This window comes from Struthio camelus, chromosome 3, assembly GCF_040807025.1.
Source record: "Struthio camelus isolate bStrCam1 chromosome 3, bStrCam1.hap1, whole genome shotgun sequence".
Lineage (NCBI taxonomy): Eukaryota > Metazoa > Chordata > Aves > Struthioniformes > Struthionidae > Struthio > Struthio camelus.
Genome location: NC_090944.1, coordinates 39,583,672 through 39,594,467, shown reverse-complemented (window position 1 = coordinate 39,594,467; position 10,796 = coordinate 39,583,672). Strand labels below are relative to the sequence as shown.

At 35.8% G+C, this 10,796-nt stretch overlaps 1 long non-coding RNA gene across 1 annotated transcript in view; it reads left to right on the top strand.

Moving 5' to 3' along the window:
• Positions 1–3,012: 3,012 nt before the first annotated feature.
• LOC104153307 (uncharacterized) overlaps positions 3,013–10,796 on the top strand; it is a 17,138-nt gene continuing 9,354 nt past the window's right edge. The window contains exons 1-2 of the long non-coding RNA XR_696218.2: positions 3,013–3,213; positions 6,390–6,447. This is a non-coding gene — a long non-coding RNA (uncharacterized lncRNA). The remainder of the gene's footprint in view (positions 3,214–6,389; positions 6,448–10,796) is intronic.

Sequence of the window (10,796 nt, the reverse complement as noted above, 5' to 3'; positions counted from 1 at the left end):
AATTGTCTTAGTTCTGTGGAAGGATGTATCTTTGGGACTAAAATGAAAGATATTCCTTGAAAGAGAAGTACTTGAAGAAAGGATTAATTTTTGGGATGTTGCAATTATTTTGAGAACTGAAGAATGGAAAATATACATACGCTACTTCTTTTATTCTGTCAACTGGAAGCTCCTTGGGAGACAATTTGACCGCCTGGAGCTAAATTAGCTATATAACTCCCCATCCCTTCACTGGAGCCTAAAAGCTGATGGGTGGGATGAGTTTGTTTATGCTACTATCCCCTTACATGCCTTGCTATGAGAACAAAAACGATAGCTGTAATAAGTGTAATTACTATGCCTTTAATATAATTATTGCCATATACTTCATATAGGTTCTGCTATTTCCATCACTTTAAATTTGCATTCTTAATAGTAATAATAATAAAGAATTAAAAAAAAGCCTATCCACAAGAATCAGGACTTACCTTAAGTTACTGTTTTTTCAATCATTTTCCTCTCATATTTCTCCTTCTTTGTGGTTCTCCCTGTTCATCTCTCTGTCATATAGCTGTAACTGAATGTATTGCACAAGAGTCTGCAGCTACTGAAGATCTTTCCTTTGATCCTCTTAACACAGCGGAAAATGTACCTTCAGTACTTCCTTCGCAAAAGCATAATTGTCTTTTTTTTTCTCCCAGCTTAGTGTGAGAACTGAAGCTGCTATAGTTTGTGCAGTCGGCAAAACAAAGATTTTTTCATTTTTCCTTACAATATTAGTAATATTAGCTGAGGAGCTCATATAATATGTCCTGTAACTGCAGAGTAAACTGGAGTCCTCTTAAATGGCACGCCCCAGCGGAAACAAAATGTGCCAATTAAATGATCATCCCAATTACAAGAGGCTCATGGGTATACATTGTGCTGGTGTGGTTTACAATCATTTTCATTTCATGGACTGACGAAAACAAGCAACAGCATCAGCTCCCCATCTTGATTACCGAACGCAGATGATTTATTTTGTACCCATACAGAGATTCTTTCCTGTATCTGTGACAAAACTAGTGGAACTGATAGTACAGTATATGCCAGAACAAAAAAAACAACATTTTTATTCCCAAGTGGCTTTGCTGAATTCTTTATGGTATGTTGATGAAACCTCCATTGTCAGAGTAATCTCTTTTAATATCAGGAAAAGAATTGGATATTGAGGCTTGTCTTGATCCCAGAGCAATAAATGGGAGTATTTACTCTTAAACTGAGGGCAAAGCTCGACACATATGTCTTAAACACAGAACGTGAAATCAATGACCCAAATCATTAGACTTCAGTGGAAATAGAACTTTATTCAGAGACAAATATGGAATTAATCTCCTAAAAATAGAAATAAAGCAATCCATTCTGTTCTGAAGTCAGACCCCTCTCCCCAGAGAAACTCAGAATTAGAAGAGCTGTGCACTCCTTAGGGAAAAGTGAATTTTCTCACTGTTAAATAAGTGTTAAAGAGGCTTCTTACATGCATATGGTACTGTTTTACTGGGTTATGCCCTTCAAAAAACTCAGAGAGCTCCCAAAAGGAAAGAAAGAAAGATCCCAAATATTTTTGTGAATTTTCACAATGGGAATAAATCAAAAAGTAAGTTTTGTCATGGAAATGGGCAGTGTGACCGAAGCAAATTAGTAACCTGTTGGATGCTTTTTACGGTGTGTCTCTGACTTCTAAAATCTGCTGAATCAAATAATAGGGTATTCTTACTTGAGATGTTTCATTTGTATGTGCTGAAGCATACCTAAAATAAGGAGTCCATGCTCCTTATAGAGTCAGTAGGTGACTCCAAGCAGCTAAGTTAGCTTTAAGTAAGCCTTAAATTAGATGGTGTGACTGCCTTGCTGAGAGTCAACAGGGAGGTGTCCCCCTGAATGTTTTTTGGTCATGTAGATACATATAGCACTCTGGAAACTTTTCAAACCCTACATTAGGGACTATTCAGAATAAAAGTAGTAAAGTACCCTTCACTTTTAGGTACCTTCAAAGTACGTCACCAGCTGATCAGAAGTTTCTGGAATGACACCTTCACGTTTCTCTTCTTAATTATACATAACTTCTATTTTAGGCACTGCCTTTAGTTTAAATTACTTTTAGTTTCATTCATAAGATCCTCATTAAATTTTACCATTAACTTCAAAGTTCTTTAAGGTTTAGACTAAGAATATACTTTGATGGGTTAAACATCGATTTTACTCTAAACTTACTTTTATTTTTTAATAAATTGCATCTATGTTTACATGACAATATGCATACTTACTTTTATAGTAACTTTCAGAGCAGTGTATCAAAAACTTAAATATAAATAGAATAAATATTAACAGTGAGAGTAAAGCAGTATGAAGAAAACAGAAGAGTGAATGAAAGACTGAGATGCACTAAAAAAGCAAGGAAAAATATTTCTACTACTATTTGAAATGAGTAAAAATCAGTAAAACGTAGAGATAATACAGAAGTGATACAAAATAATATACAAAAGAATAAGGAGTGATTCTTGTGCTAATGTTGATGAGAATGTGTGGGGTGAAGCAGAAGGTCCTAACAATCCGTGAGCATATAGAGGAAGGAAGGATTTAGAAGAAAGTAGGACATGAAATCCTGTCTGCCTTTAAGTTAATAGCAAAGTTCCTTCTCACTTCCATGGGGCTAGAATTGCACCCAAAGACATCAGTACAAGTTGCCATTATTCATCCTTCCTGACACATTTATGTGTGGGTAAAATCCTTCACGGCCACTTAGTATTGTCCTCCCTATATATACCTATTAAATAATAGCTAGGTAGAATCACTGTATCTTCCTTCTCTCTGTGGATCATTATTATAGCCTGCTGTACCTCCTTCCCTAACTTTCCATTTTTCCTTATCTTTTAGTAAAAAAAAAACTCCTTTAGGAGAACCTGCTATTCATTGGATCCAAGAATAACTGCTCTTACTTTTAGCCCTCAGCAGTTTAATGTTCCTTCCCAATCCCAAGGGTGACAACCTGTTTCTTTTATCCCTTATATTTTATCTTCCTGTACAACCACTGCTTCTAGCACCATTTTTCTAGCATTATTGCTTATCCTTGTATAGCCTTCTTTGGAATGTAGTGTGTTATCAGTTAAATGCAGCTCCTGAAATTTCACTTTCTTTTCTCTCCAGGTATCAAAATCTAGTTAAGTAGTGCATTACAAGAGTTTCACCCCCATGGTAAGTTTCATGGCTTTCATGACTCTTGAGGGGGAAATTTTCAGTGTGGTGAATGGGGAATTAGATGTGCAACTGCCATTGCTGTTAATGGGAATGGTGGTGAGATTTCTAACACTTCACATTGTCAGTTCATCCTTTGATGTTTAGGTCATGCTTCAGGGCAAAGACTAGGTTTTAAAACATTATAATTGACAGCGGAAATCGAAAGGAATACATTTGCAATTTCTTAAATTCAACTTACACTGCCTTTCATTGACTTCTCAAGATATTCAAGAAAGCTATAAAAGATGATATAATCAAAAGGATACCAGAAACAAACTTTTTAATGTCTGTTTCTAACATATATAATTTCTAGTAGCACCTAATCTGAAAATACCTTTCAGTGTGCCTGTTGTAAACTTTCCTAAAACATTTAGATATTTAGATCCAATGTTTTCAGTATTCAAATATGTCATTAGATTATTTGCTATTTCAGAAGAAACCTTTCCTTTTCACTAAGAAAAAAAAAAAAACCTCCTCAATTATAAATCTTTTTCTTCACAAAGGAAAAATATTCCTTTATATTTGTTAGAAGCTAGAGTTTACAACAATTATTTTAAAAGCATTTAATTTTTTTAAAAATGATGATGTTTGTTTCTAGAAAAAAATTAACAGGGAAAATGCTAATTTCATAATTTTCTGGGTAGGACTGCAGAAATATCTTAATATCCAGCTCCAGCAAAGCTCTCACACTCTTACTTAACTGTAAGTATATGCTTTGTCAGATCACTCAATGTTAGAATCTTGTTAAAAGCAGTTGTGGATCTGGCTCTACAAAACCATCAGCAACATCATATGTATTCGAAAACGTTCACTTGTTTTTGTGATGAATTTTCCTTATGTCTCCTTCACTAAGAATATTCCATGCCTGCAGTGGTCTTGCTAGATATTTAAATGATATTCTACATTTTAAAGTAGAAAGATTAAGTCATAACTATAAGGCATAAAACTATAAAACTTTGGCTGAAGTTCTAATCCAATGTACCATCGTTTTACATACTTAGGTGATGAAAGTTACCCCAATTTGATACACAAAAAACTCATGACCACTGTTTGTTTTAAGGAAAATTCACAACTTAACAGTGATGATATGTCACAGGAGAAATCAGAATTATCTCTACTAAAATAACAGCAATTACAGGTTTTTTATACAGTGGAAGTGATGGCAAAGCCAGGCTATATCAGGCTGTATAAGCTATAACACAGAACCAAAGGAGGCAACACAGAAGTAACCAATGGGTGAGATACAGAGTAGGGCAAACCTCATTCTGATGACTTGTATAGTAACTTTGCTTTCCATGGGCTTGGAGGTGATCCTTTCTACATAGATGACTTCTATTCAAAAAGAATATGAAAAGTAATTATGTGGCTTTTACTTTTCTAACCTTCCAATTGGTAGAAAGGTAAACAAAGAAAAAAACTTACATCTTGTGTGACATTGCTATGTTTTCTAATATACTTGGATTCAGATTTTATGCTGTTATGAACAGCCATAACAAAGATAAACCTAGAATGTTACAGATATTTATAGACATGAGAGTGAATTCATCCAGAATGGGACTGCTCTGTAGCTGATGCAAATACTTACACTTCTACTGATCTAGAAGAGAGAGAGTAATTCGTGCTATAGCATCTCACAACCTGGTGGTTAATGATTACCTGCATACAGGAGCAGAAAACAGTTTCCAAAGCATCCGTGCTCTCTGTCACAGTTTTTAATAAATGTTCTACAACGCTCCTTTTGTGTTGCCCACCTGGAGAAAAGTCATAAATAGGAATATATATGAATACATAGGAATATTCATAGATATTAGTTTTAAATTTTTCATATAATACAAAATTATGAGGAGTGGTTGGAACACTGGGTGGTTGTGCTGACATTCAGAGACATGTGGACACACTGGGTAAATGGACCAAAAAAAGCTTCCAGTTCAGCAAAGAGAAAAGCCAAATTCTGCACCTCAGCGAGAATAACCCTATACACCAGTATACACTTGAGGCTAACTGGCTGCAAAGCAGCTTGACAGAAAAAGATCTGATGGTCCTGGGGGACACCAAGACCCAGAAATGAGCCAGAAATGTGCTCTTTCAGCAAAGAAGGATAACAACATCTTGGGCTGCACTAGGAAGACTGTTGTCTCCAGGTTGAAGGAGGTGATCCTTCCCCTCTACTTGGCACTGGTGAGGCCACATCTGGAGTACTGGGTCCATTTCAGGGTTCCCGAGCAAAAGAAAGACATGAACATATTGGACTGAGTCCACTGAAAGGCCATGAAGATAATAAAGAGACTGGAGCATCTGTGATGCAAGGAGAACCTGAGGGAGCTGGGACTCTGTAGCCTCGAGAACAAGAGGCTCAGGGAGGATCTTACTCATGTATATAAATAATGGTTGGGAGACTAGAGAAGATGGAGCCAGACTCTTCTCTGTGGTGCTCAGTGATTGCACAAGATGCAATGGGCACAAAATGAAATTCAGGAGATTCCATCTAAACGTGAGAAAAACTGTTTTACTTTGAGAGTTGTGAGACATTAGGGCATGTTGCTGAGACAGGCTGTGGGGTCTCCATCCCTGGAAATATTCCAAACCTGAGTGGTTGTGGCACTGAGCAACTTGCTGTAACTGACCCTGCTTTGAGCGGCAGTTGGACTAGTTTGTCTCCATAGGTGCCTTCCTGCTCCTGCATAGGTGATTCTGTGATTCCATGTACAGGTATCCACCTCTGAAGTGTTTCCAAAGCCACTTGTCCTCTGAAAGTTACAATTCGATGGAATCTGAACAACCAGTCAGAGGTGAAAAGCAAATATTCATATAAATATATATACATATATATAAAAGCTTCTAAAAGTATGCCTACGTATATTTTTAAGAACAAGTACATTTCCGAGTAACATAACCTCCAACTTGACTACTGAAAAACAAGAAGAGATTGAGTGCAGTTGATAAATTATTGATTTGAACTTTTCACTCATCTGCAAAAAGTATGCTAATAATTTTCTGTGATTTTAAAGGCAAATGTTCAAGAGAATTTTCATTTTTGCTATAGCTGTTCTCCTGTTTTCTTTATTTTTTTATTTTGTTTTTTGTAACTGAAATTCTGTGATGTACATTGAATGGTGGCAATGCTGGATCCCAAGTGCAAATAGCTGTGCTGGCAATTTGTCTCACCATCACCTGTTCCTGCCACACTAAGAGGTAAGAGTGATTTATATGGATTTATATTACCACAGAAAATACAACTATCACAGAAAGCCTGCCATGTTCTTTTTATAATTCATCCACCTGCTCAGTAAGTAGGAGATAATGCTTTAAGAATTTGATGGATGGAAAGCAGGTTCTATTCTAATCAGATAGTCTCTTTGGACTCAGAATCCATGTCATTCCCAACCATACACCGTCTGGATGACGGATAATGCCAAACTACTGGGCACATTTTATTCCCAGGTATTACATTGCAGTGGTGACAGAACTAGGGAAATGCCAAGAGATTCACCTTGCAGATTTTCCACTGAGGACTACCCATGCACAAGGAGGTAGAGAGAACTGCCTCTTCACATTGCTAGCTGTATCATTTCTCTAGTATCAACACAGTAATCCCAGATGTTATGCTGCTGTTGGCACGTCTACCCTTCCTACTCTCTGCCATTTCTCTTGGGGTGCAGTGGTATAGAATTATATCAGTTATGTAAAGTTATGAGCTTAGTACAATTGCTACATACTACCCCAGTGATGCCTGTCAGAGGTTACGTGAATAATCTTCATAAATTCAGTTAATAAAATACTTTTGAAATCATGAACCTACTCTCTTATATGACTGTTTTTATGCTCTATCTTTTTTAAATTATTTTTTAAAGGCTATGAGACAATCAGATCCATTGTATGAAAAGTTCACAGGTTAAAATATTTGCCAGGAGGAAAAAGACATCGCAAATCAAAACAACAAGAACTGGTTTTAAAGTACCGGGAATGTTAGGTAAAGAATAAAAGCAAAGACTGAGGCCTTAATAAGCCATCTAATGCTTTCCTTTGTATAGTTAAAGCTTCTAAAAGAAGTTGAAAACAAGATATATGAGATTCTACCAAAAAGAAGACTCTTTACAGAAGATTAAAGTTTCAATGAGATGGAGAAATGGAAGAGAATGAGGATTCTTTTATAGCATTTTCAGGGTATAGAGCTGTAGGGAAAGGTACATTTGTGGAGACATGCAATACAACAGTTTGTTAATAGGCTGCACCAAGGCACCTGCACAGTCTTCAAAAGAGAATACATATACGTGACGAGTGTTCCAAAGTATCAGCCAGCTGTACATCATTGCAATAAATTATTGAGAATGTGTGGAATTATTTCTGGTTAATAAACAAACTCAGATAGGCTTTGAATAATAAGATTAATTTTGAATGAGGAGTATTTGTTTCTCCACTTTGGCATTTCTGTTCTTCTGCAATCTGAGGAATGCCAGAGTGCATTTGAATGGCTTTTCTTCCACTTGTTACAGGAATTCATCTGTACTCCATCTATTCAAAGGCACAAACTGTGAGTCAACTTCATCTCTCATGTACCCTGGTGTAAAAAGAAGAACTTTCAATCTGTACAAACATACTTTCACTCCACTTTCATATTTTGGATGCTATACCATGATCTTAAGAATTTCTCGCTTAAAACACACAGTGAATTCTACAGTGTCTTTCAGTTTAGAAAATCTTTCTGATGTGTTCTAAACATATTCCAGTTCTGAGTTCTGTTCAGAGGTTGCTTAGACCATTTAAATAGCTGCTTCGTGTTGCTTATGAAATACCAATCAAGGATCTAAATTGGACAAGCGTAAGTTCTAAAACTCAGAAAATTTTACTCACTAAAAAGAGTATCACTAAAAAGAAAGTAAAAAGTGCTGATCAGCTGCAAAGGAAGGGAATGACTGGAGATTAAAATGTATGTCGTGTATATCATGACAGAACACAGGAGAAGAACAGTTCAATTCCCCATATTCTTCCTTCATAGCTAAGCACATTTTCACTCTCTACAGTTGGGAAAGTATGAAGACTCTTCAAGGTGAACTGAAATGGTAAAAAATAGGAGCCACCTCCCTCTGTGCTTGCAATGCACTGACAGAAGACATCAGCTGTACCGGATGTGGAAAACAACAGAGTGCAACACACTATGTTTAGTCCTCTCCCCTTCAACTTACAACGGTGTTAGAACTGACCCTTGATGGCCTTGATTTTACAAAAAAAAAATATAGAACAAACACAAAATAACTTTATAATAACACTGTTACAAAAAGTGCAAGATGCTTGGAAGTCTGCTTGCTGCAATTTGCTTGGATTTGCAATGCCAGTGAAAACCATAGAGCTTCTTCGCCTGTTTGATAGCTGAGAAGATGTTTTTTTCCAGTAGGGTGGAGACTTTCTCAACAACTCAGTATTTTTACTGCAGATATTAATTGTATATAATATGGATAAGTGTACAGAAATCCTAAAATGATGAAAAACGAGACCAAATCCACCTAAATTTATGCACTCAACAATTATGCAAAGTCTTAAAGAAAAAAAAGTGTATATAAAAAACATATACATTTCATTGCTTCAGGAAAATGTGTATATCACCTAAAAAGAAAAAAAGAATATTTGCTTTTGTGACTTGCACAGCATTTCTAATAAGTCACCAATATTTCATTAAAGAGTGAAAAAAAATAAGCTCAATAAGTGTTCAATCTTATGAAAAAAAATGCTTCTGAAACTGTCAGGATAGTAACTGAATCTTTAAAGATGTGTCTCTTGCATTTGTTTTCTAATGAGGAGTCTGATATATGTTTAGATAAAGGATTTTGAACAGAAGCAGATTGGAATCAGTCCTTTAAAGCACACAGGTGTCTCATTTCAATTAAAATAAATGTTTTATAAATTTAATGTCTTAAGTAATTGTACAGTCCTTTCTCAGGGCTAGATTAAAAATGCCAGACTATCAGATAATTAGGAACAACGTCTCTGATCGTCACTGAAGTTATCCCATCTATGTTGTACTTTACAGTATTGTGGCTGCGTGCTAGGGAATGGTCTCTTCAGGTTCCAGGCTTCATGTGTTCAAAAGCAGCTAGTGTCTAGCACTGTCTAAAGAAGTTTGTATAACACTTGGTCCAGATTTCCTCTAGAGTCCATATTTGTTCCCCAAAATGTAACTGCTATTCTATGTAGGGGTTTTCCTGTTCAGTATCTCCGATATAATGGGAATTGCTGTACATGAGAGTAATATTTTTGTAGCATAAAACTAAGGATATCTGTTGCACCCCTTGTGTAGAAAGACTAGGGTAGAGAAAGTCAAACTTGGGATGATCCTGTCCAAACTTCTGTCATGAGCAGTTAATTATACCACGACAATACAGTACTTGTGTTGTGTAGGGAGCTCATTAATTCATTCCAAAAGATTGGTTTTGTTAATGAAAACATAGGTAATTCAGACAGTCATAGATGATCTGAAAAGCTAAGGTTTTGTATAGATATAACATATGTTTAACCCGAAATAAGCTCTGTTAGGAACCAAAAGCAATCAGACCGTATTAGCATGGAGCTTTTTATTAGCAAATGTGTGATACTGAATATCCACCTAAGCTTTGCTGTACAAGAACCAATTTATTTTGACTGAATTAAATGACAGAGAAACCAATGACAGGTAGTAAAATGTTTAGATTAAGTGTAGTCAGCTATGCATAGATGCATATGCCATGCTGTTCCTTTGGAAAGTGGAAAATTCACTTTCCATTTTCAAGTATGCTGTTTTCAAATGTCTGCATTACAGCTAATCAAATGCCAGGTAAATTTCTGGAGCTTAAGGAAATTTTGTATTCATCTGACATGCTCAGTGAAATACTAAGCTCAGCCAAGCAAGGAAGGTGAAAAAAATATCTTCTACAACTTTTTCAGTCATTTCAGGGGATTAGCTTCAGAGTACTTTTTGCTCATACGTGCATCAAATCACCTCTTTTCTTTTGTCCTCTTTCATGTTCACAGGTGCTGAAGATTATGCCATGTTTCCAGATAATGCTCTGAAAAATAACAAGCTCCAGGTTTTCCTGGTTAGCCTAAGCAGATGTACATGGCAGTTTAATGAGACTGAATGATGAGCTGCTATTCATTGTTGGAGACCATATGGCTGTGGTTGTACAAGTATCTTAAACACAGCTTGGAATATTCCTAGGCACTGAAACTCATTCATATCTACAGTTAAACAGTTAAAGGGGTCTCCTGCCTTCAGTTTGTGCCAACTAGATCTCTTCTAGATGATTCCTGGACCCAGCTTGGGTCCTAGAACTAGAATATTCTGTAGACCATTTCCAATGCATTTAGTATGCAGACACCACCTTTCAGATGCTTAAAGAATTTACTGATATATTAGTAAATGTTATTACACAAATATTATATATTATATTATACATTACTATGTATAGTATATATTGTACTATATATTATTATATATATTGTATATTATTATATTATATATATTATATTAGCCTATATATAATATATAGACTAATTAGTGCCCGCTGTAC